Source organism: Erpetoichthys calabaricus, chromosome 10 (genome assembly GCF_900747795.2).
Source record: "Erpetoichthys calabaricus chromosome 10, fErpCal1.3, whole genome shotgun sequence".
In the NCBI taxonomy this organism is placed as follows: Eukaryota; Metazoa; Chordata; class Cladistia; order Polypteriformes; family Polypteridae; genus Erpetoichthys; species Erpetoichthys calabaricus.
The window spans coordinates 162,219,007-162,244,894 of record NC_041403.2 but is presented as its reverse complement, the minus strand read 5'-3'; the positions used below and the strand labels follow the sequence as shown (position 1 = coordinate 162,244,894).

General features: G+C 40.6%; 1 protein-coding gene and 1 long non-coding RNA gene across 4 annotated transcripts in view; both read left to right on the top strand.

The window, feature by feature from the left end:
- Positions 1–25,888, top strand: part of LOC114659706 (SLAM family member 5-like) — a 215,666-nt gene that overhangs the window by 90,761 nt on the left and 99,017 nt on the right. The window lies entirely within an intron of this gene.
- Positions 1,871–11,964, top strand: LOC114659707 (uncharacterized). The gene is made up of 3 exons (XR_007936044.1): positions 1,871–2,729; positions 5,433–5,532; positions 11,102–11,964. It is a non-coding gene; the product is annotated as an uncharacterized LOC114659707 (long non-coding RNA).

The window sequence follows — 25,888 nt, the reverse complement described above, 5'->3', positions numbered from 1 at the left end:
GTCGGCTGCCTCCTTCAGGGTCTACCAGGACACTCAAAGAGAGCCCTCTGTCTTCCACTATGCTTAACGCAGTGTCTTGTGGATCACTAGGAGGGGTACCCCCATCGCAACTCAATCCTTAACAGCCATTTATTGGGGGATGATCCACCCCTGGATCACCGATCATTCACTCCTCTGTGAGGCTACTGATCACTCTGCCTCCTCTCCTTAACGTTGGCTTGAACACCCCGATGCTGTCTTCTCATTCTCACAGTTCTCTAATTCTCCCCTTCTCTCCTCCCTGGCACCCTTTAAATCTGAATCCGGGTGCAGGTACCACAGTCACCATCTCTGAAGCATTAGTGATGCACTTGACGTGAATGTTTGCTCAGCCAAACTCACCAATCACCCTCAGAGTTTCTGATGCACGTTTTCATGTGAACCTGCACCCACCTGAAGCCTGATGCTTTGAAATATATATTTCATTAAAACATGCAGCTCCACAAACCTCTCTCTTCACAGAAATGTTCTGTATTTTGACTGTCTCTCTCCACGTCTCACAATTTGCAATTTTGTCTCACCTCTTAGCCATTGTTTATTTGAGTCATGTCCTCCTGTTTTCAACCTTGGCTCGTTATTACTAAGATGTTCCATCTCCCGATTCCATTCTTCTTAAAACTGTTACCACCCTGCGCAGCCATTCCAGGTATGTTTTATCATACTGAAAGTTAAGTACTCCGAGAGCAGAAGAGAGATGAAGATATTGGAAACGTCATAAACCCCACCAAACTCCACTGCTTCCATCTCTTGTGAGGGGAGAGGTCACCTAAAATATGTCAATTGGGCCCACTGTCCAACAACAGGAGATTTCCCACCTCAGGAACCTGGACCATTTGTAGTTTCTGGTAGGCAGTTACTGGCACTTTTTCTGTGAACTTAGAAGAGCAGACTCAGTGTGACTTCTGTGAATTGTCATGGGTGGGGTTTAGGCGATGAATTGTGATGACTGATTGAGTACAGGCACCGGCGCCATCTTACAAATCCATTAGTAGTTTGGAATTTGGAAGGTTTGCACCACATCACTCTTCATAGATACCTTCCTGGTGCAACATGTCGTGCACAGCAATGAAGCAATAATATCCCCGGTAAGTTGCGATTGTTTTGAAACAATAAGGTACAAAGGTATGCCCATGAACCGCTGATCGCACCTCATTTTTCACTGCATCACCCTCCATAGCCGCCTCTATTGTATAGAATGCCGCATCTAAGCAATCATCTCCCCGGTGAAGTCGTGATCACCTCAGAGCAATAAGGTGGGGGAGTCCCCCATGAACTCCTGATCGCTCCACACTTTGCACTGCATCACTCTGTATAGCCGCCTCACTAGTTCCACTGCACCATACACTTCATCAAAGCAATAAGTGAGTGTGTGTGTCCATGAACTCCCGAGCATGCCTCACTTCTCAACACATCCCTCTTCTTTGCACATCACCCATTTTCCATAAAGGTTACAATTCATGTTGTGCGTTAGGAACACAACACACAAAAGTGGCCCAGGGCCTACATCATACAGGAGCTCACTGATTCTTGAAAACAAAGTTCCTGGGGTGAGAAAGTGCCTCCTAGTGATAACGGGCCTCTACACATGACTGAACTACCTCAAGAGTACTTTGACGAACATCAGGATGAAACCAGATGTCTTTCCTGGCTTCTTTAATCACCACATCTAAACATCATTGAACATTTTGGGGGAAATTTTGGAGTAAACTAGACTTCCATTTCCTTCATCTCTCAAAGAACTATAAGCTCTTCTTCTTGAAGAATGGTGTAATATCTCACTATATACCATTCAAGATGTGAATCATGGAATTGAAGAAGGAGTGAAACGAGAGATGGCGATAGTTCTTATTTGGTCCATGATGTTAATTGTACAAATACAATCAATCACCTACCATTAGGCTCTTCATTTGAGAAGAGAGCCTCAGAACTTCTAGGATTATCTTGTGTTTAAATATAAAGCGGACTCTCGTAATCACCACCCTATTAACTAGATAGAACTGCACACATGAGGACACCCAGAAGACAAGATTAGTCCTTAGCAGTCATTTTTAAATACATCCTTGGAAATGGGACAGTTTTTTGGAAGGAAGTCACGCAATCCAAATCATGAAAATGAGAACAAGAGGTTAATTACAGGGAAATTTGTAGAGTGTCTTTAAGTGTAGAGAAGTTTAGAAGGTTTATGGACACCCCTTGAGACCATCCTAGTCACTGGTTGGTTTAGTTTGGTGCACAAAGGATGGTTAGATCTTGATGTCTTTTATCTTTTCTTGTAAGTTTGACCCATGTCACCCTGATGTTTGTCTTCAAAGAAGACCTTAATCTCTTTTTAATAAAATGGGAATGTTGCATCATTTAATAGGGCCGGTGTTGATACCCCAAAATCATCTTCTGCAATGAGTTGGTCATTTGGATTCAATTGTTTTCTTCTTCCTCCGTAGTGAAGGTGTCACCTAAAGTAACCTCCGAATTGTCAAAGGATGGAAAGTGCAAACTTATCTGCTCATCGAATGAAAACATAGAAGACAATGTGTACTGGACAAAAAATGGTCAACAATTGGGAAGTGGGACTGCTTCTAGCCAAATGTTGTTGTTGACAAAGGAAGACCTCGGAGTGCCTTATTCGTGTACGGCGGAGAATCTACTCGGCCGGTGGTCAGTCCCCGTGACAGACATTTGTAGATGGAAAGGTAGGATTTTCTTTTACACTGACTGTTTGGAAGCAGAATCATTGACTTCAGTTTTTGAGTTCCATCTTTGTGCTTCTCTGGTTTAACTTCTATCTGTTTTTTTTTTATTTTTCCTTAGCTCCTTGTGCCTACTTTCCCGCTCCAATTCCCTAATTTGTTAGCCTTTCTGTTCAGTTTACAGCATTTTATTTTACATTTAGGGAGGACATTTGCTGCCTAAGCACAATATATGACCTATAAGTGATATGTTTGCCAAATAAGCAAGACAATTACGTGTAAAATGAATACACCTCAACACCAGAAAGAGGTTTGGGGGAGTAACCTTAAATAAATAATATAAATAATAAAATAATATAAATAATAAAATAAACTTAAATAAGGCTTCAGTAATGGAGCTTTGGCAGCACAGAAGTGTACAAGTCGAGTTCCACACAGAAACTGAGTACATGTGGAGGTTGACTGGCTCTTATGATAGGTTGGCGGAAGTGACGTCATCTGGGCGTGATGTTCTTGTGGCAGGAACCGGAAATGTCGTCTTCCAGGGTGGATTCAGGCAGAATTTTCTGTCTTTGATCTGCAGGAGTATCAGAGGAAAGATTAGTGCACCCCCGCCGCCCTCTGGCCTGGCACGCAATTACCTTTGATTGGTCCCTCTAGCTGCCTCCCATTGCACGTGTATGATATACCATATAAACCGAGTACCCAGACACATGTTATTTAAGGACACTTTACTAGTTTTTTGGGCTCCTTACAGTGCTACTGTTTAACAAAGACGTTCGTGGGGATGGTTCTTCTGGGGACAAAAAATGGTCCCCCTATGGCATCGTCTTGAAGAACCACCATGGCACCTTTATTCTTAGGAGTTCCATAGGGACGTGGGGTTGGGCGTTATTGGGTCGTGGAGATTTTTGTGATGGATTGTCACACGATTGTGTTGTAGAGTTTTCTTTTCCGACAGCCTCCCTTGCTGCCGCATATGTTGTCCAACAGCCATCCTATGTCTGCAGTTCCCTGCAGAGGTGTGAACTCGACTAGGGTGGAAGAGTTATCTCAGGGATAATAGTAAAGAAGTTGAAAAAGGACTGGATAAGTCAGTAAGATTAGACATTTCAAACTAGACTGTTTGCTGAATTATCTACCAAGATTTATTTATATAAAATGCAAATTTAATTGTGGGACTCAACTTTTTATGTAGTTTTGGAATTGTTAAATTTAAACCAGAATGTCGTTCCGGTGGAAACCTGTTTGGAGCCCCAGCTGGGGTGGACGAACATTGCCCCTCGCTGTCCATAACTCCATAACAGGTAGTCGAAATTATTAGACTTGGATGACCTGAGAGTGGGGGGTCGCTCTCTGTGTCAGGATCGCATGCACCTTCAGTTGCACAAATGGCAACCCTTTGTGTATGTATTCTGTGAACTTTAAAGAGCGCTTACCCTTTGGTGTACATAGCATACAAAATCTTACTTTCATAAATGACGCTCACGCAGTATCACCAGAATTCGATAACTCGGGAAGGGGATGTCTCCCTCGGTGTACAGAGTGTACACCCTTTTACTTTCTTAAATTATGACCACTCATAAACATCAGAGTTGGACGACAAGGAAAGGTCCCTGTCAGTGTCTGAAGCAAACACCCTTTTACATTCTTAAATGATGCCCACTCATTAACATCAGACTTCGATGATCCAGTGGGGTCCACCTCAGTGTAGGAACACGCACCCTTTTACTTTCTTGAATTCTGCCCACTCATTAATATCAAAGTGTGATGACCCTTCATCCTCTATGTGTCCAGAACCCACACCCCTTGACTTTCATAAATGGTGCCCCTCAGATGACGGTGTCCTACGTCAACTAATAAATTAACTGCAGACTTGTTTAGAAAAGTATGTTGTTTAACAATGGAGCTCCTTTGAAAATCGCTATTTCACAAAATGTTATTTAAGACAAAGTAAGTTTAGTCCCGAATTCCTTATCTGGCGCCATGAGTTAAATGCCTAAGTTAAGTGGCCATTCATATTGTCCTTTCAAACATCAACACATCCTCAAGCCGCACCTGTTGTAAAAAATGTATTTTTCTCAGCTTATTAAGAATTAACACTAAGCATTTACACTGGCTGTGACATATCTCAGGGTATCTTCCCTGTTTTGAATGATAATTCTATTGTTTAAGTAACAATATATTTGCTTTACAATTTTCTCTTTCAGTAATATTCATGTAAAAAATATGCTTGATTTTTTTTTATTGTGAATCAGAGCAACTAATAGTATTATTTAGAAGTCAGGACTACAGCTTTGTAATCCTAGTAAAGTGTTTTATTACTACTGTCCATACATTTCACCATATATTGTATGACTGAGCACACAATGCAATACTTTTAATGATGGCCTTTGCTATTTGTTTATGTGTGGCTCCGCTATCATCATGTTAATAATCATTTTCTGCTCAGTCATACGGTATACAGTGAAATGTATAGATTGTATAGAGATGTTTGTATTCAACGGCATTTCCAGTGCACCTCTCACAGTGAATGTCTTCATGTACTGCTTTGCTATGTTAACATTATTAAATTTCCAAGCATTGCAAGGTCAGACAGATTCAAAAATGTGTTTGAAGCTTCTAGATGGAGTGCAATTCATCTCCAGTGGAGAGGAATAAAGTCCTCATAGTATTAAGAACTTAAACGTATTTGTTTTTCAACAGAAAACAAGGGCAACAGACTTGAAACGAACAAATATGTCCTCATCTCTACTGTAGTGGCTCTGCTGCTTTACATGTCATTGCACTGACTGAATATGTGGAGGTAGGTACGGCAATCTTTAGATTGTAAAATTGTTTCCAGTGCCTGGGAGTTTAAACATTGTAATAAGATTCAAGAAACATCAGAAAGAGTCGGGGTACCATAGTGATCTCCGTATATTGTATAGCCGAAACAGAATAGTAAAAAAATAAAAGTTTGAAAAATAGTGAGCTTGTCTTGTTCAGACGTGAGCCTTCTTCACACTGCCTCAAGATGGCGCTGGAGTTGGTTATGATCTCTGCAAACTGGAAAAGGGCGGAGACCGGAAGTGACATCAGAGACGGATGAGCTGTTAATCATCCTTTCTGCAGAGGGGAGAAGAGAGAAGACATCAGATAACAGTGTCACCCTATGGCTCAGAGTATAACAGTTATACACATGGGTGACAACATTCAGATTTCATTTTTTGGTTACACTGGAACACTCCATTATTGAAAGGTTACATTTTTGCCCATAAGAATAATAATACGAGGTGTGACGATGCAGGTTCGCATCTGTTCGGGAGCCCTTAACCTGACACCGTCGGTAATGTTACCGATGAGCTAAGCAGTGAGGCAACAACTTAGCAAGGGGGTGGTGCAAAAGTGTCAAGTGCTTTTATTTAAAACAATCAAGACAATGTCCAAATAAATAAGTGCAGTGATTCAAAGTCTTCAAATAAATAATCCATAAAAACAGATGTGAAAAGTGGAGGTTAAAAATCAATAAATAGAAAAAAAAAACACAATCCTTTTAAAAATCGAGGTTAAAACACAATGCTGGAAGCAGTACTTTAAAAACACAATTCAGAGCCCGGTGCTTCTTTTACCCTGGCGTCTCTCCCGCTTCTCCCACGTTTGGGCCCCGCAACAGGAGAGTCGCCCTCTCAGCAGATGACCTTTTCTCCGCTCAACTGGTCTGGAGGCCTCCCGATCCCTGGCTTCGGTCGCGCACTCATCCCAGACCGAGACTTGGTTTCCTTGATGACCAGGACGCTCACATCAAGGACTTCACCCACCAAGCCTCCCGGCTCCCGCGGCCTGTCGTCCTTCAACTGGTCACTCCAGCTCCTTACTCGCTCAGGTGGAGTGACCGCTTCCTTCCGCCACCGAGTGTTGGCCAAACACCCTTCTTGGGGCTCACCTTCCAGCTGCCTACCTGCGAGCCTGCACTTGCTCGCTCGCTCACACCGGCTCTCTTGCCACACTGCTTCCGGCTCTCCAGCAACCTCCGTCTTTCTTTTTCCTTTCTTTTTTCCTTTTCTCTTTTCCTCCCTAGCTGGCTCGCACTTCTATATATAAAGGGGAATGTGATAGTTGAGGCAATCAGCAGCTCCTGGGAACAATTACAGATGTGGACTGCTTCTCACCTGCGCACTTAGGTGAGAAACGCCAACACCACGAACTCCTCAGGAACCACGTCGGCCACACAACACCATGCCCCTCACTAAGCCGCGAGCACTGTGATTATTTATTTTAAAACGGGCCTTTGATGGGAGCTGGAGACCCGCTATACCACATGAGGGACGTTCAAAGAGTTTCCACACTTTCGTATTTTCGTTGGAAAAGGTGAATGCAGGACGAGTACTAATTGGCCATTAAAAAGTTGGTATGACATTGGGAAAAATTGCATTGCAAATGAGATTACTATGTAGAAAAGTGATGTAATTTGTTTTTGAAATTCTTAATACATAGAGTTAAAAAAAAGTGTGTAAACGTTTTGAACATCCCTCGTAATAATACAAAGAAGAATAACATGTAGTGAGGAACAGCAAAGCTGAAAATAGAGAGGGAGTACAACATGCCAACCCTTCATATTGCAGTTTAGATGTATGACGGTCTGCTTGCTCACCTGAATGGGATGGAGGTCCCTTTAACTGAATTGGATGAGGTGCTACCTTCTGTTTCAGGGGTCCTGAGTTCATGGGCAGCCTCATAATGTGAAGAGGGGTACGGCCCTGAGGGGTTTCTTGTTGGTGACTTATTATTGTTGTTACACACGTTCAACCCGGTGTTTCTGACTTTGGTACTCCAAATATCGGATCTGAAACATTCACAAGTTATCCACTGTGAATAAATAAGAAAACAAATCAATAAAGGTTTGGGGCACCTAAGTGATTCCCCTATAACTGAGAGCTGAAGGTTGCAGAAAAACCACATAATAGCTGTGAAGAAGTCTTGCTCGGCCTCATTTGAATGGACTTAAAGATGGGGGTGGAGCTACTTTTTAGGAAGATGAGGGTGAGTTCAGGAGACCTCAAGGCAGAAGTGCGGTCATTGGTGGATTGTCTGTCAATCATCTATTCTGCAGGCAGAAGTAGACAAAGTAATAAACGAGAGTGCTGACCCCATTCTTGGAATCTAATTAACAGTAGATGAGCCCTGAACTTGGATCTCATGTTCATGTGTGTGACACCACATAGTTTGTGTGCAGGACTTCTGTAGTCGGTGGATAGGAATTAATGTTAATACTCAAGATGATAACTTGGTGCCCAAGATCATTGTTAGATACCACCAAAGGCGATGACTACATCAGGTGCAACAGCTGCTTGCTTGTGCCAAAGTTTATTTATTCTTGACCCGCAGGTCATTGTATGTTCTGTTCTTCTCCAAATGCTTCTCTGTCCATACCTGTTTCTTTTCAACCACTGTGAAGTCCAGAGGATTGTGTGGCAGATGTTTATCTTGTTTGATCTTGTGGTCTCATTTGTTCTTAGTTGCCTGCAACAGATGCCTTTCACAGAGGTTCCAAGGTGTTGTAATTGGTGAGCGAACGAGAAATGGACTGGTACTCATGACGGTTACTTGTCAATGTCAATGTCAATTTATTTATATAGCACATTTAAAACAACATAGTAATGCTGTGGCCAAAGTGCTTTATAATAATAGAATAAAAGAAAAACAAAACAAATTAACATAAACATAAATAGAAATAAAATATATGAACATAAAATAAAATACATAATAAACAGAAGTAATGTTATATACATAAAAAATAGAAGTAATGTTATATAGTCACAAAGAGGAAACCATCAGTATTACTGAAGGTCATGGAACGCAAGTGAGTAGAAATGAGTTTTTAGTCTTGTTTTAAACAGTTCAATTGTAGACGACTCCTTTATGTGATGAGGTAAAGAGTTCAACAGGCGAGACGCAGCAGCTGCAAAAGCCCTGTCCCCCTTAGTTTTACACTTGGTACGAGGGACAACCAGAGACAGCTGACCAGAAGATCTAAGCACTCTAGATGGCTGATGTAAAACACACAGTTCAGATAAATAGGCAGGAGCAAACCCATGTAAAGATTTAAAAACTAGCAGCAAGATTTTAAAATCAATTCGAAAACTGACAGGCAGCCAGTGTAAAGAAGCTAAAATAGGAGAAACAGAGTCATACTTTCTTGCCCCAACCAGAAGCGAGCGGCAGCATTTTGGAGCAACGGTAACCTGTGTATCAAGGATTTGTTAATCCCAGAATACAGCGAGTTGCAGTAATCAAGGCGAGAAAAAATAAAAGCATGAGTAGCTATCTCAAGATCCCTAGAAGATAAAAAAGGCTTGATCTTACCTAATAGACGAAGTTGGAAAAAGCAACTCTTGACTACAGAATTTACTTGTTTCTCAAAAGAGAGGTTACTATCAAAGGTAACACCAAGATTGTGGACTTAAGGTTTGGAAAAGACAGAGAAAGAGTCAAGAAGTCCAAGACCAATTTGGACTTTAGCTGATGGACCCACTATAAGCACCTCCGTTTTATTTTGATTTAGATCAAGAAAATTATTAGCCATCTAGGATCTTAGTTCAGACAGACAGTTGTGAAGTTGATTTGTTGTTGAGTTGCAGACAGGAATATAAACCTGAGTATCATCAGCATAGCAGTGAAAAGCAATGTTAAATTTCCTAAAAATAGATCCAATAGGGTGAAGGTATATGGAGAATAAAATAGGACCCAAAATGGATCCCTGAGGAACACCATATTTAAGAGGAACAGTAGAAGAAGAAGATGAATTAAAAGTCACTGAAAAGTGTCTACTAGTTAAATATGACCTGAACCAGTTAAGAGCAGCCCCCAACAAGATGTTCAAGCCGCAACAGCAATATCTCATGGTCAATAGTGTCAAAGGCAGCGGACAGGTCAAGGAGGAGAAGGACTGCCGCATCACCTGAGTCAGTAATAAGAGAGAAGTCGTTGAACACTTTCAGGAGTGCCGTTTCCACACTATGATAACGCCTAAAGCCAGATTGGTAGATCTCAAATAAATTATTGGAGTCAATGTGATCAACCAATTGATTATAAATAATTCTTTCTAAAATTTTAGCCAGAAATGGCAGTTGGGAAATTGGACGAAAATTGGCTAAAACTCCAGGATCTAATGCTGCCTTTTTCAGACGGGGACGGACTGCAGCATGTTTAAAAAATGAGGGCACAACTCCCGAACTAATAGAATCATTGAAGATGGCTAGTAAGGGTGGGCCCAACACATTAAAGGCTTCCACTAAGAGACGTGGTGGTACAATATCCAGAGGACTGGGGGCTGGTTTAAGGGTGTCAATAGTTCTTTTTATCTGTGAAAGTGAGACTAGACCAAAGGATTCTAAGACAATGTCATGATTAACAGTACAAAGTTCACAGCCCATTTGGACAATGCCACGGTGGATAGTATCGATTTTGCTGACAAAGAATGATAGAAACTGGTCACATGAATGAACAATGCTATTTGATCCCATCGCAGAGTGGGGGTGAATGGCCGCATTAATTGAATTAAATAAGACCCTAGGATTCTTTGAGTGACGGGATACTAAATTGGCAAAGAAGTTTAGTCGAGAGATATACTTGGACATTATCTCCTTCCTTGGCCTCTATCTAATGTCGGTGCCACTGCACTAATCTTCCATACTTTCTTCCAATGCACTCTCATCTGCCATTTCCACTCCCTGCACTTTCACACTGCCAGCCTTCACTCAAACAGCTCCCATGAGTTAAGAGGCACCAATGTCTGCATTAACGTTCATAACACTGTGAGCTGATCCAATCCTAGAGCTTTCTTTAGACTCACCAGGCGGCCATGAGCCCAGGCCAAAAGATTTAGGCATGGGAAGGAGTCTCATAAATGCTAATATTTAAGTGCTTGACCCTTCAGCCTCCTGAACCAGATTTACAGCTGACTCCTTGTCCTGGATCCACTCCTTCTAGCAACACAGACTTTATCTGTGTGGTCTTCATTTAAGCATAGCATTACTTTATCGTTGTTACATTCAATAGCTGGAATCTGTAGCTGTGGATGGGGAAGTCTGGGCTGACCTGAATTTTGTGCTACGCATGTGACCCTCAACAGAAAAACCTTCTTGAGATGATACAATGATGATTGATGATGATAGTGCCTGATCTAAAGTGTTACCACAAAATCAAAGTTAGTCACTACAATGACTGTACTTTCTCTGGTTTGTAAATACCCGTTTGTTAATAAAATATGACAATGAGAAGGGTTGTCATTTTATTACGTTGCTTTCTCCCCATATAGAACCCACAAGTCAATAATTGTATACACATGTGGAATGTAAGTCAAACCTTGACCGCTGTCTCTATGTTTCCCACAGAATGAAGACACCGGGCCCACTTCTCTACCCCAATGTGATCCCAGACTGTTTGGTCCATCTTTAGACTCTCATCCTGCATCACCTCGGCAGACCACAAATCGAAAACAGTGTGCAGTCAGTCGGGCTTGAGTTCCCTGCAAAATGTTCAACAATGTCTCACCACTTGCAATGTATTCCCAGACTATTTTACCTTTATTAGACCTGGCGTTACCTTTTCAGCAAAGCTGAATTTCTTGCAGTGGAGAAAATAAGTGAAAGTGTTTTAATGGGTGTGAACATCAGAACATCTGATCTTCATTCCAGTGTCATCAACATGATATAACATTACTAAGTCTACTTACTTTAATAATAATGGATAATGAAAGACCAAAACCTGAGCCAGCAGTACTGGTAATGAGCAAAGAAAGAGCCCTGGACTGGGTGCTGGTCCATCATGGGGGCTACTCAAGCACATACCCACACTCACGCTGGAGCCACTTTATAGTCACAGGGGATCTGGAAGGAAAAGTAGAGCATCCAAAGGAAAGCCCAGGTAGACACAAGAAGAACGTGCAGAATCCATACAGACAATGAGAGGCGTTTCAAGGTTAAGTTGTTCTGCCGGCTAATCACGGCGCCATGAGAGTGGCCTCACAAGTAGGAATGTAAGGACATTCACAAGTAAGTGCAAGTAAGAATTCCACTGTACTCCATACATGTGACAATAATGACCCCACACATCCATAAACAAGGTACACGATTTGAACACGGTACGTTGTGTCCACGAATCAGCAGCACTAACTATTGTGCTTCTATGCCATCATTTCTATTAAATCTCTAATTCTACCTGAAAACACTGACACATACACTTTAGAATTGTTCAGGTACAATAAAAATAAATATATTGAGGAAAATATAAGAATACTGTTGGCTTTAATGCCTGCTACCTGTTTTGAGAAACAAAAATTCATATAATTGTTTCTTGTAAAAGTTCATCCATCTTTTCTTCTCCATTGACTGAAAGACACCATTACTTGTGCCTGAGCGCACACACACTCGCTTTAACTCTTATATCACACATCTAAAGCCTAGTTTATACTTGAGGGCCGCCCAGTCCCAGCACGAGTGGCATTTACGCACAGCAACATTTCTGTCCACACAGTGTGGGGGACGTGTATCCATAAAGTTGAGACTGGTTTTGTGGGAGCCAGAATGATGAATGAAGGGCTGAATATGATGCAGCCGGCCAGCAAAACACAAGGAAGACCTGCAAAAACATTTCAAATGCATCTGCTTGTCATTTGCCATTTTTTCTCAGTGTTCTGGGTGTGGAAGGCTGTGCACTCCCCCATCACTAATTCAAGTATCAATGTGAATATAGTTGTTAAATAATTCAGAACCACTTTGTGTGGGTTTACTTTAACACAAATATTATGATTACATTGTATACATAATTTTATTTTTTTATTTGAATGAAATTGTATATTGCTTTAAATAAATTGGTTTAAATAAACTGCATTAATTAACCTTGTAAATATGTAGTTTTTCTCCCATCCACTATGAATCTGCTTTCTTTACTGTACAATACAATGTTACGGGCTATGTGTATGTGTCTGATCCCTCTGATTGGTCAGTTTGGCTTTGCTGATGCAAGCAAAAGATGAAGTGGAAGTGTGAGACACACGAGGAGGAGTACCCTTAAAAACAAAAAAATAAATACACAAGAGATCGTCTTCATATCTTTTTGGTTTCAATCGACAACAATGAGATCAGAAAAAAATAAAATGGAGACCTTGGCTTTTGTCTCCTGCTTCTCAGCTTTTTCTCCTGAAATTCTCACAAGGGTCTCCTCTTGAGTTTCAGTGGAGAGCTCAGTAAAGCCACACAGCGGGCTCAGATCTTCCAAGTAATGTATTGGCATTTTTTTTTTGTTTTTGTCAATTTGAAAGTGTTTGCATTGTGTGCTCAGTAATACATTCATCCATAATCCAACCTGCTATAACCTAACTACAGGGTCACGGGGGTCTGCTCGAGCCAATCCTAGCCAACAAAGGGCGCAAGGCAGGAACAAACCCTGGGCAGGGTGCCAGCCCACCACAGGGCGTGCACACACACAGACCCCCACACACCAAGTACTAGGGACAATTTAGAATCGCCAATGCACCTAACCTGCATGTCTTTGGACTGTGGGAGAAAACTGGAGTACCTGGAGGAAACCAACACAGACACGGGGAGAACATACAAACTCCATGCAGGGAGGACCTGGGAGGCGAACCCGGGTCTCCTTACTGTGAGGCAGCAGTGCTACCCACTGTGCCACCCTCAGTAATGCAGTCATATGAAAAGGTTTGGGAACCCCTCTTAATTCTTTGGATTTTTATTTCTCATTGACTGAGCTTTCAAAGTAGCAACTTCCTTTTAATATCTGACATGCCTTATGGAAATAGTAATTAGTAGTAATTAATTTCAGCAGTGACATTAAGTTTATTGGATTAATAGAAAATATGCAATATGCATCATAACAAAATTAGACAGGTGCATACATTTGGGCACACCAATAGAGATATGACATCAATACTTAGTTGAGCCTCCTTTTGCAAATCTAACAGCCTCTAGATGCCTCCTGTAGCCTTTGATGAGTGTGTGGATTCTGGATGGAGGTATTTTTGACCATTTTTCCATACAAAATCTCTCCAGTTCAGTTAAATTTGATGGCTGCTGAGCATGGACAGCCTGCTTCAAATCATCCCATAGATTTTCAATGATATTCAAGTCAGGGGACTGTGACGGCCATTCCAGAACATTGTACTTCTCCCTCTGCATGAATGCCTTTGTAGATTTCCAACTGTGTTTTGGGTCATTGTCTTATTGGAATATCCAACCCCTGTGTAACTTCAACTTTGTGACTGATACTTGAACATTATCCTGAAGAATTAGTTGATATTGAGTTGAATTCATCCGACCCTCGACTTTCACAAGGGCCCCAGTCCCTGAACTAGCCACACAGCCCCACAGCATGATGGAACCTCCACCAAATTTGACAGGAGGTAGCAGGTGTTTTTCTTGTAATGTGGTGTTCTTCTTCCACCATGCAAAGCGCTTTTTGTTATGACCATATAACTCAATTTGTGTCTCATCAGTCCAAAGCACTTTGTTCCAAAATGAATCTGGCTTGTCTAAATGAGCATTGGCATACAACAAGCGACTCTGTTTGTGGCATGAGTGCAGAAAGGGCTTCTTTCTCATCACCCTGCCATACAGATGTTCTTTGTGCAAATTGTGCTGAATTGTAGAACGATGTACAGATACACCATCTGCAGCAAGATGTTCTTGCAGGTCTTTGGAGGTGATCTGTGGGTTGTCTGTAATCATTCTCGCAATCTTGCTCATATGCCGCTCCTGTATTTTTCTTGGCCTGCCAGACCTGCTGGGTTTAACAGCAACTGTGCCTGTGGCCTTCCATTTCCTGATTCCATTCCTTACAGTTGAAACTGACAGTTTAAACCTCTGAGACGGCTTTTTGTAGCCTTCCCCTAAACCAGGAGACTCAACAATCTTTGTTTTTCAGATCTTTGGAGGGTTGCTTTGAGGATCCCATGCTGTCACTCTTCACAGGAGAGTCAAAGGGAAGGAAGCACAACTTGCAATTGACCACCTTAAATACCTTTATATCTCATGATGGACACACCTGTCTATGAAGTTCAAGGCTTAACGTGCTCATCCAACCAGTTTGGTGTCTCAAGTAATCAGCATTGAGCAGTGACAGGCATTCAAATCAGCACAATGACAAGGGGACCCACAGTTTTGCACAGCCAGTTTTTCACATTTGATTTAATTTCATACAGCTAAATACTGCGTCACTAAAAATCTCTGTTCAGAAAACACCGCAGTACTATTAGGAAATGAAAGACATACCACTGTTATCTTCTTTGTTGAAAGGAGAGTCAATTATTATGCAGGCTGAGAGGGGCTCCCAAACTTTTTCATATGACTGTAGATGGTGAAATGCATGGATAGCATTAATAAGGGTTAAAAGCTGTACTCCTTGCTTCTGAATAATTCTATTGGTTGCTCTATTTTCCATTGCTGTTGTCCAGTTAGGTCAAACTCATTCTGTGCAAAAAGGAAGGTAAGTGTGGCATTGTGATTAAGACTTTTTGGTTTTCAGTCCCTGAATTTGTGGATTCAAATCCCACTACTGACACCAGTGACTGACCACAAGAAAGTCACTTCACCTGCCTGTGGTCTAATTTCAAATATATCCATTGTCATGCATGCACATCAGAGGGTCACACCTCTGCCTTCCTCCTAAATATGTGATATCAAGTCTAGAGGGGGTGCTGCTGCTAACTGTCTTAATAATAATTCTTTACTATTATATAGCACCTTTCTCACTACTTAAAATGCTTCAGTGAGGGGGAGCCACTTCACCCACCACTAATGTGTAGCATCCACCTGGATGATGCAACAGCAGACATTTTTGCACCAGTACAGTATGCTCACCACACATTAGCTGTTAGATGGTAAGAGAGAGACAGCCAATTAGAAAAGGGGATGATTAGGGGGCCAGAACGAGTAGGTTGTGGTGGTCAATTTAATATCGACATCAGGATACACCCTACTGTTTTCAAAAGATGCCCAGGGATCCTTTATGACCATAGAGAGTCAGGACCTCGATTTTATGTCTCATCCAAAGGACGGTGCCATTTTTACAGCACACTGTCCCCGTCGCTGCACTGGTGCATTGGGATCCTCATTCAGACTACAGGATAGGTGCCTCCTGCTGGCTTTTTCCAGATGACCTCCTATCCAAGTACTGGCCAGGCCCAAACATGCTTAGCGTGAGGTGGGTGACCTCTTCTGAAAAGCATGTGATGGCTGCTGGTCTTGTCTTCTTTCTTTCTCCACAGTGCAGAGAATCCTCCCAGTGAGGGCAACTAACTCTGCCCCTTCCGATCCCTGGGTCATTAAAGTGTGACCACCTGGAAGGGGGCATCACTTCTTGTCCAAATGTCCTGAACAATAATTGACAAAGCTATTTAGACTGAAATAGCCAGAGTGTTACGCTGGCAGCAATTTTCTTTCTGTTCAACGCCATTGTGCGTTGTTTCTTTTCAAACCTTAAAGTATACGGGAACAGCCGTGTTGGCGCCCCACAAATTTATCAGCGTATCAGCCTGTTGATCCCTTGAATGACCTCACCATGTTATTATGAACTAGTTCTCAGCCACAGTATAGAGTTTAAATGCCTTCTCTATATTCAATTATTGAGGTACATTTTTTCAACATACTTTTCTACAAGTATTTTGAGTAAATTGATGACTCTTAATGGTGCTGAAGTGAGTGAGTATGGCTTTTTATGCCAATGTGCTCACCAATGCAATGCCATCCCATCCTGGGGTGCTTCATAGTCTTCATCAGGTAGAACATTGCCTCCCCAAGATTAGGTAATGAAACATTTCAGCAAATACAGCAGACCTTTATCCAGTATTAGTAACAAACCAAGTTAATGTTGTGAGGAGAAACTGCAACCTTCATTACAGACAGATGAACTGACTCCTAAATATAAAATTATTCAGAGTGGTGGATGTGAGGCTAGGGATCTGCACTGGTAATCGGAAGGTTGCTGTTTCAAACCCTGTAAACACCAAAAGTGACTCTACTTTATTGGGCCCCTGAGCGAGGCCCTTAACCTGCAATTGCTCCATCCTGGGTATGACGTTAATCTGCATCCAGCCCTGCATGTAGGCCCTCCAACCTGCAGGGAAAACTCCAGCCACCGTACAAAACCTCACACTACTCCATTCCATCTGAACGTGTGGTGCTGAGGTGTCACCCGTTGCATGGCTGCCCTCGGGTCCCAGGTAGTTTGTCATGTGGTGGGTGCAGCAATGTGCTGTATCAGCGCACGCTCCTAACCTCTCCTCTATAACACTGCCAAACAAACACACAAACATAGAAAAGACAATGGCAACATAAAAGGGAAAAAATAATGATCACGTCAGGTCAGGTTGGGGAGCATGCACCAGTACAGCGCATTGCCGCACCCACCACAGGATCCTGGTTGGCAACCCCCCGCCCCAAAAAGCAGACACACAGTTCAGTCCCACCCTCTGGAACTAAACCTCTATCTGCCGCAGGCAGGGGTTATATGGGTGTCTCCTTGGCCGGGTCCTCATCCTCGGGGAATCACGCCACATGGCCGTAGTGCCATAACTGACGCCAGTCCATAGAGTACTACATTCCATAGAGAAATACATTTGATTATAAAAAGTGCATGGTAATAATAATAATAATAATAATGATCAACAAGTCACTTTATTAAATGATAAGAGGTTCGGTTTCAAATTAAATATAGAGTTTGAATTTATGATTCAGAATTATACTGTAATCACTCTTGTATACAGTGGTGACACAATTGTGCCAGTAGATGGTGGTGTAGAATAAAAAAAATAAAACATGAAAAACATAATCCTTTTGCATGGAGTAAGAAAAACCTTTGGGTTTTAAACCAAATCAGAATAAGTGCTGCATAAAATAATTTAAAAACAAAGACGACATTCGAAGAGCTTACCAGCTACAGATTAGACCTGAGGAAATCAAATACAAGGCACATATAGCATTTAAGCCTCCATTACCCATCATCCTAAAGCATAAACTATTAAGCATAAAATATCACAGCAAATTGGTGTGTAGAGATGTCTCATTTTTATTGGGGATTCTTTTACTTCAATGGAAAACGTCAAAACAAGTCAACCAAATAAATGAAAATGGCATGGCAAGGACGATGGTAAGCTTCCCATACAATCCATGAGATGCAATATTCAGTGCCCACAGTAGAGATGGTAATTTTTCTCATAATTTACCTCAGACCGTGTTTTTAATTTCCAAATCAAGTGTTATTTCATACTTTTCTAATGTGATTTATACTTGATGTAATGGCTGCATCCCTCATGTGAGGAGTGAGGGTAGTGAGTGGGGTGTCAAACACATTCCCACCACTTTCTTGTTCATCAACCAATTACTTCTACTAATCAAGCAAACTCCAGTTCTCTTTGTTTAATTAACTTGTTTTTTTAGATTAAGAACCTTTTAAAAGAATACACTACCCAAAAATAATATTTTTTTATATGTTACAAGCCCCCGTATACTTTCTAGCAGAGGCTGAGAAAATGTATATAAACACACAGTCCCTTGCAGTTCATTGAATGTGCTGGAGTTGGTAAGTTTGTGAGTTTTAATTATTACATTATCAGACTAGATAAATGTTTGCAAAAAACTCAGGTAAACTTTTTTCACGTTGTCATTATGGGGTGTTGTGTGTAGAATTCTGAGGAAAAATGAATTTAATCCATTTTGGAATAAGACTGTAACATAACAAAATATGGAAAAAGTGATGCGCTGTGAATCCTTTCCGGATGCACTGTAGATAGATAGAATCATGTTTGTTCCATCCTTAAAATGTGAGGAAATTAAGGTGCTTTCTAAATAAACAGGATTCTGAGAAAATAATTCATGCATTTATCTCTAGTAGGATTGACTACTGCAATGCGGTGTTCACTGGATGTTCAAACTGTTCTTTATACAGCCTCCAGTTAATCCAACATGCTGCTGCAAGAATTATTACAAGAACAAGAAAATATGAACACATAACTCCAGTTCTTAAATCCTTACACTCCTCCCGTTAAGTTTAGGGCAGATTTCAAAATCCTCCTTTTAACATTTAAAGCATTAAATGGCTGAGGTCCGGCTTACTTGTCTGAACTTATCATGACTTACAAACCAGAGCGCACTTTAAGATTTCAAGATGCCGGTCTGCTTATGAATGCAAGAATTAATAAAATAACAGTGGGAGGTCGAGCTTTTAGTTACATGACCCCTAAACTGTGGACTGGTCTGTCTGCTACTATAAGAGATGCCCCTTCTGTCTCAGCTTTTAAATCCCGATTTAAGACTCACAACTTCAGATTAGCACACCCTGACTAGAGCTGCTGATTAACTGTACAGACTGTATCTCTGTTGTTAGTCATTAGCGCTGTTTCAGCCATGGAATGGCCAAATGGGGGAGGCCGCTTGATGGATGAGGTCTCCAGGACTCTAAATATATCCAAATCTTATTATGTGATGTCATCTACTGTTAAATTCTGCTCCGTACTTCTAAAATTTTTATTTTTATACTGTATTGAGGATTTGTTCTGTTCTGTGTATTGTACTGTATTGTATTGACCCCCTTCTTTTGACACCCACTACACGCCCAACCTACCTGGAAAGGGGTCTCTCTCTCTGAACTGCCTTTCCCGAGGTTTCTTCCATTTTACCCTACAAGGGTTTTTTTTTTTTGGGGAGTTTTTCCTTGTCTTCTTAGAGAGTCAAGGCTGGGGGGCTGTCAAGAGGCAGGGCCTGTTAAAGCCCATTGCGGCACTTCTTGTGTGATTTTGGGCTATACAAAAATAAATTGTATTGTATAGATAGATAGATAGATAGATAGATAGATAGATAGATAGATAGATAGATAGATAGATAGATAGATAGATAGATAGATAGATAGATAGATAGATAGATAGATAGAGCACCAACACCAAGAGTATCAGAGCATTACTGTTACCAGATCCACTTAAACTGTCCCCTATACACATGCATGTGACAATACTTAGTTTCCATTAATGTTTAATCTGTTCTACCTTGTTCCCTGTATATTTGAACAAATCTGTGTTTTTATGTCTCTTTGACTGAGAATTGTTCAAAGCATTTTGCACCTTTTTTTGCCTTTCGTTTTTTACTGGAAGGCATACAGCGGGGAAAATAAGTATTGAACATGTCCACTTTATTTCCACTTTATTACATCTAACTTAATTTATGGACTAATTTGTTTTGATTTCTTTGTACAGTATGTGTGGATTACTTGGGTTGTTACCAACATCTGGTGAAAATGTCATGTCAATAGCCCCATTAGAAATATATTTACTGAAAAATTTTGATGGGTTCAATACTTATTTTTCCCGCAACACAACATTTCCGCACAACACAGGTGACTCTTTGTTCAAATTTTTATTTCAACTGTTCTCTTTATGAAGTCAAAACAACAAAGACATTTGGGGAATTCAGAAGAAGGAGAAAAAAAGGGAAGCTCTGAATAAAAGCTCTCTTTGTGCATGCCTCGTAGAGAGGCTTACTTACCTCAGCAGTGACATTCATGTCTCTGGTGACTCTTAATAAACAGTCAGTAGACAGATTGGGAGAGCATGGGGGGTCATGAGGTCACTGGAAAGGAGTGTGTGGCGCTCCTGTTATCTATAAAAGGACAAAGGTCCAAGTCCTGGAGCTTCCTGTCTTGCTATATGGCTGTGAGACATGGACGCTATCCAGTGACCTGAGATGAAGACTGGACTCAATCATGTGTCTCTCTCCAGAAAATCCTTGGGTACTATTGGTTTGACTTTGTGTTGCTCACAGAGTCCCAAATGAGACACATTACCTACATTGTGAGGGAGTGTCAGTTACGGCACTACCGCAATGTGGCGCATTTCCCAGAGGGTGATCAGCTTGTGAGATCTTCATTGTTGGGGACCCGAGTGGCTGGATCAGGTCAAGGGGTCACCCACGTAACACCTGGCTGAGGCAGATAGTGGGTCATTTCTGGAGGGTGGGACTGGGCCGCGTGTCTGCCTGGGGGGTTGCCAATCGGGACCCCGAGTTGTTTCGTTGTGTAGTGGGTGCGGCAACGTACTGTACCAGTGCATGCTACCCAACTTGACTTGACTTGTGCATGCATGATGTGCTGCACTTTGTTTTGTAGCCCTCACTCTTCTCGACTATACATGCCATTGATAAAGTAGGAAGTTAAAAGTTTTGAGAGAAATTTGTCTGGGCAATACAGATATATCTCACTATTATAAAAAAAATCTTGCAAGGAGACGAGACGTGATTTTCTCAAATGAGTATTACAGTCGTCTGCTTGGTTTAAACAACTGGCTGCAGGGCTTCTGCAAGAATCAAGACATCGGGTTCATTAACAACTGGGACCTCTTTTGGGAAAGACCGCGTTTCTTCAAGCGAGATGGCCTGCATCCGAACAGCTTCGGCGCCCGGGTCCTCTCCGAAAACATATCGAAGGTAATTCGTTTATCTTGACTATCTATCTCTGCTTTTAACCCCTTCCGAAATGCCACTCCTGTGTTTGGTCATGATAATTGTTTAAAAAAATCTTCCATAAAAGTGCGCAACATAAATACTGTAATAACCAATCTTAATGCACATAGAAAATCTAGGCAATACGGCATAAACGCCAATAATTTAATTAAAGTTACTACTTTAGATGAACAATGTATTAAAACTGTAAAAACAGATCATAGATTAAATAAAAAATACACACAGAGCGGCGCTAATAAAAATAACTTAATTCCTGTTCCCTATATCAATAACGCACATAGTATTCATCTCTGCTCCTCCGAAACATTGAATATGGCACTATTAAATATTAGAGCTTTAACTAACAAGACGTTTTTTATCAACGACATTATTAGTGAAAAAAAAATAGATTTTATTGCACTAAGTGAAACGTGGCTTAGCTCAGATGGCGCAGCTGTTTTAATCGAATCTGCGCCTCCGGATTACAGTTTTACTCGTGCAGATCGCCAAGGAAAGAGAGGTGGAGGGCTAGCAAACATTTACTCTAGCAGGTTAAAATGTAAAAATATCAGTTTTGGTAAGTTCAAGTCTTTTGAGTATCTCGCCATTGTTATTCAGAGAGATTCTCACGTTCTAGTATTATCCGTGTATAGACCTCCTAAATTCAACGCGTCTTTCTTTGAGGAATTCTCTGACTTGATGTCAATCTTAATTACGAACTATGACGCACTCTTAATAGTCGGCGACTTTAATTTTCATGTAGATAATCAATGTGACCAAAAAGTAAAAGAATTTATGAACCTCCTGGACTCTTTTGATTTGAGACAGCTCGTTAATCAGCCTACACATAAAGCAGGTCATACGTTAGACTTAGTAATTACTAAAGGACTAAAAGTTGATATAAAGCAGGTCATTGATACGGGTCTTTCAGACCATTTTCTTCTACTTTTTAATATAGAAATAATGATAGAAAACACTCATGAGAAGCATATTGTTAAAAAACGCTTCTTTGACTCATCAGCAACTTTAAAACTTACAAACATTCTAACCATTCAGTCCGTTTATAGTGCCAACTATAATAGCGAGGAGAATGTAAATAGTAAGGTGGAAAGATTTAATACTAAAGTGAGGGCTGCTGTTGACATAGTTGCACCTGAAAAGACAGTTAAAAAATCTTCTAGCATTGTTATACCTTGGAAGACCCAAAGAGTGTCTGATTTAAAGAGAACATGCCGTAGAGCTGAGCGTAAATGGAGGAAGACTAAACTAACTATTGACTATGAAATATTAAAAGTTAAAATAACAGAATACAATAACACAGTCCGTCTTGAGAGGCGCTGCTATTTCTCTAAGCTTATAAATAACAATGCTAGTAATCCCAGAGTCTTATTTTCGACAATTGATCATCTGTTAAACCCAGGTAACTCAAAGGAATGCCCCCTAAGTACTTCCAGTAAAACCTGTGAGGCTATCGCTGTATTTTTCAATCAAAAAATTAATGATATTAGAAATAACATAGTATATCTCCCCAACACTAAGGATCCCCCGAAACCCCAGTACTCCATAATAAATAAATTAGAGTTTTTCACTAGGATAGATTTACCTGATTTGCATAAAATAATTTCTCAAATGAAACCATCCACCTGTGCCCTTGACCCAATACCAACAAATTTTTTCAAAGAAGTATCGGGTGTGCTTATTGATAATGTTCTTGACATAGTAAATTCGTCATTAGATACGGGGGTCTTCCCAGACTGTCTTAAGACTGCGGTAGTTAAACCCCTACTTAAGAAAAATAATCTCGACCCCTCTTCTCTTGAAAATTATAGACCCATCTCTAACCTGCCTTTCTTAAGTAAAATTCTAGAGAAGGCAGTCATTATGCAGTTAAATGAGCACCTCAATAAACATGCTATTCTTGATAAATTTCAGTCAGGTTTTAGAACAAATCACAGCACAGAAACTGCACTCGTTAAAGTAGTAAATGACTTGCGGGTAAATGCAGACAGAGGCCATTTATCTGTTCTCATCCTCTTAGATTTGAGTGCCGCATTTGACACCATTGATCATAATATTCTTAAGAATCGCCTTAGTCAATGGGTGGGCCTCTCTGGCAGTGTCTTAAACTGGTTTGAATCCTACCTGGCAGGGAGAAAATTCTTTGTTAGTTGTGGTAATTATAACTCAAAGACACATGATATTCTATATGGTGTTCCACAAGGCTCTATCCTGGGTCCGCTGCTCTTCTCAATCTACATGCTTCCATTAGGTCAGATTATCTCGGGACATAACGTGAGCTACCACAGCTATGCTGATGACACACAGCTGTATGTATCAATAGCACCTGATGACCCTAAATCTCTTGATTCGCTAACACAATGTCTAACCTGTATCTCAGAATGGATGAATAGTAACTTTCTCAAATTAAATAAAGAAAAAACCGAAATCTTAGTGATTGGCAATAATGGATACAGTGAGGCTATTAGAAATAAACTGGATGCATTAGGATTAAAAGTCAAATCGGAGGTAAAAAGCTTAGGGGTAACCGTTGATTGTAATCTGAATTTTAAATCGCATATTAATAAAATCACTAGGACAGCATTTTTTCACCTAAGGAACATAGCAAAAGTTAGACCTCTTATATCATCGAAAGATGCAGAGAAATTAGTTCATGTGTTTGTCTTTAGTCGACTAGATTACTGTAATGCACTCCTCTCAGGACTACCCAAAAAAGACATCAATCGTTTGCAGTTAGTGCAGAATGCAGCTGCTAGAATCCTTACCAGGAAAAGAAAATCCGAACACATTTCTCCAGTTTTGATGTCACTACACTGGTTACCTGTGTCATTCAGAATTGACTTTAAAATTCTGCTTATGGTTTTTAAAGCTTTAAATAATCTCGCCCCGTCTTATATATCGGAATGTCTGACACCTTATATTCCAAATCGCAACCTCAGATCCTCAACTGAGTGTCTCCTTAGAATTCCAAGAGCAAAACTTAAAAGAAGTGGTGAGGCGGCCTTCTGCTGTTATGCACCTAAAATCTGGAATAGCCTGCCAGTAGGAATTCGCCAGGCTAATACAGTGGAGCACTTTAAAAAACTACTGAAAACACATTACTTTAACATGGCCTTCTCATAACTTCACTGTAATTTAATCCTGACACTCTGTATATCCAATTCATTATAATAACTATTCATTCAAAATCTGTACTAACCCCTACTCTCTCTTCTGTTTCCTTTTCCGGTGTCCTATTGGTGGTGGCTTGTGCCACCACCATCTACCCAAAGCACCATGATGTTCCAACAATGATGGATGGATTAAAAGCCAGAAGTCTGTATAACCATCAGCATCAAGTGACTCCGTGAGAACCCTAACTACAAAGAGGACTATTTCATTTATGTTAGGTAGAATGCCCAAAGGGGACTGGGCGGTCTCGTGGCCTGGAACCCCTACAGATTTTATTTTTTTCTCCAGCCTTCTGGAGTTTTTTTTTGTTTTTTCTGTCCACCCTGGCCATCGGACCTTACTCCTTCTTATGTTAACTAAGGTTGTCTTATTTTAATTTCTTATTTGTCTTTTATTCTTCTTTTCTTCATTATGTAAAGCACTTTGAGCTACTTTTTGTATGAAAATGTGGTATATAAATAAATGTTGTTGTTGTTGTTGTTTCTCGGAGAGACACTTATATGACCCGTGAGAAAGAGATTTAACCACACCCGGGGCCGGAAATAAAGGATAAAGAGTAGATGACAAAGTAGAACATTGTAAAGAGTTAAAAAATGTTGGCACACATGCAGAGTAGGTTAGAGATAATGAAAGTACGAAAATTCGAAAGTCTCAAGAAAAGAATAGTAAAGATCGCATTAGCGCAAACAAACAGAAATTATTACTCCGTGAAATTAACAGAACAGCGAAAAAAGACTGAATATATTGTTCGGATTTAAACTTTAAGTCAGAGACTTGGAGATTGTCCAATCCGTGTTACCAGCAAGAATTCAAAGATTCCAAAAACACTGGCGCAGTATGAAGTCCCGTGAGACGGAAACTTTTAACATAAGATTCTTTCAAGTCACGCCCTACTAACAACTACTTTCAAACAAGACCACACGTCATCTAACCTCAGTCATGTGAATGCTTTTGGCAGACACACTTCCTGCGCTTTCAGCTCTTATACATTTTTTCAGGACAATAATTTTATAAATTCTAAATGAAACGTCAACGACAAAGTGAAGAAGAAAGAGCATGGACAAACATTCAAAAAAGTCGTTTTATTTATTGGAGAGAAAGAAACGATATTCACTCAAAGGCAGCTATACGTTGCATTGTCACGATGTAAGTCCAAACACGGAATCAAAATTCAATGCGATCTTGAAGAAAAGTTAATTCCAAATATTGTTTTTACTAAAATTTTAAAGTAAAATTGAAAATAATGCATATGTAACAATTCCCATGAAAATAACAATCTCTTTAAATTGTTTATCCGGTAAACCAAACCCGGGGGTGGGTGAGCGAAGTGAGCAGGAGGCAGAGCCCCCCTAGTGAGCTAAATTCTCCTTTCACAATGTCGCTTAATCTCAGCAAGCTCTTTGTTATGTGGGCCCACCCAGTACTAAGCAGCATGTGATTTTGACTCCCGAAAGGCTTGAAATCTTTGAGGTGCATATAGCTTCAACAAAT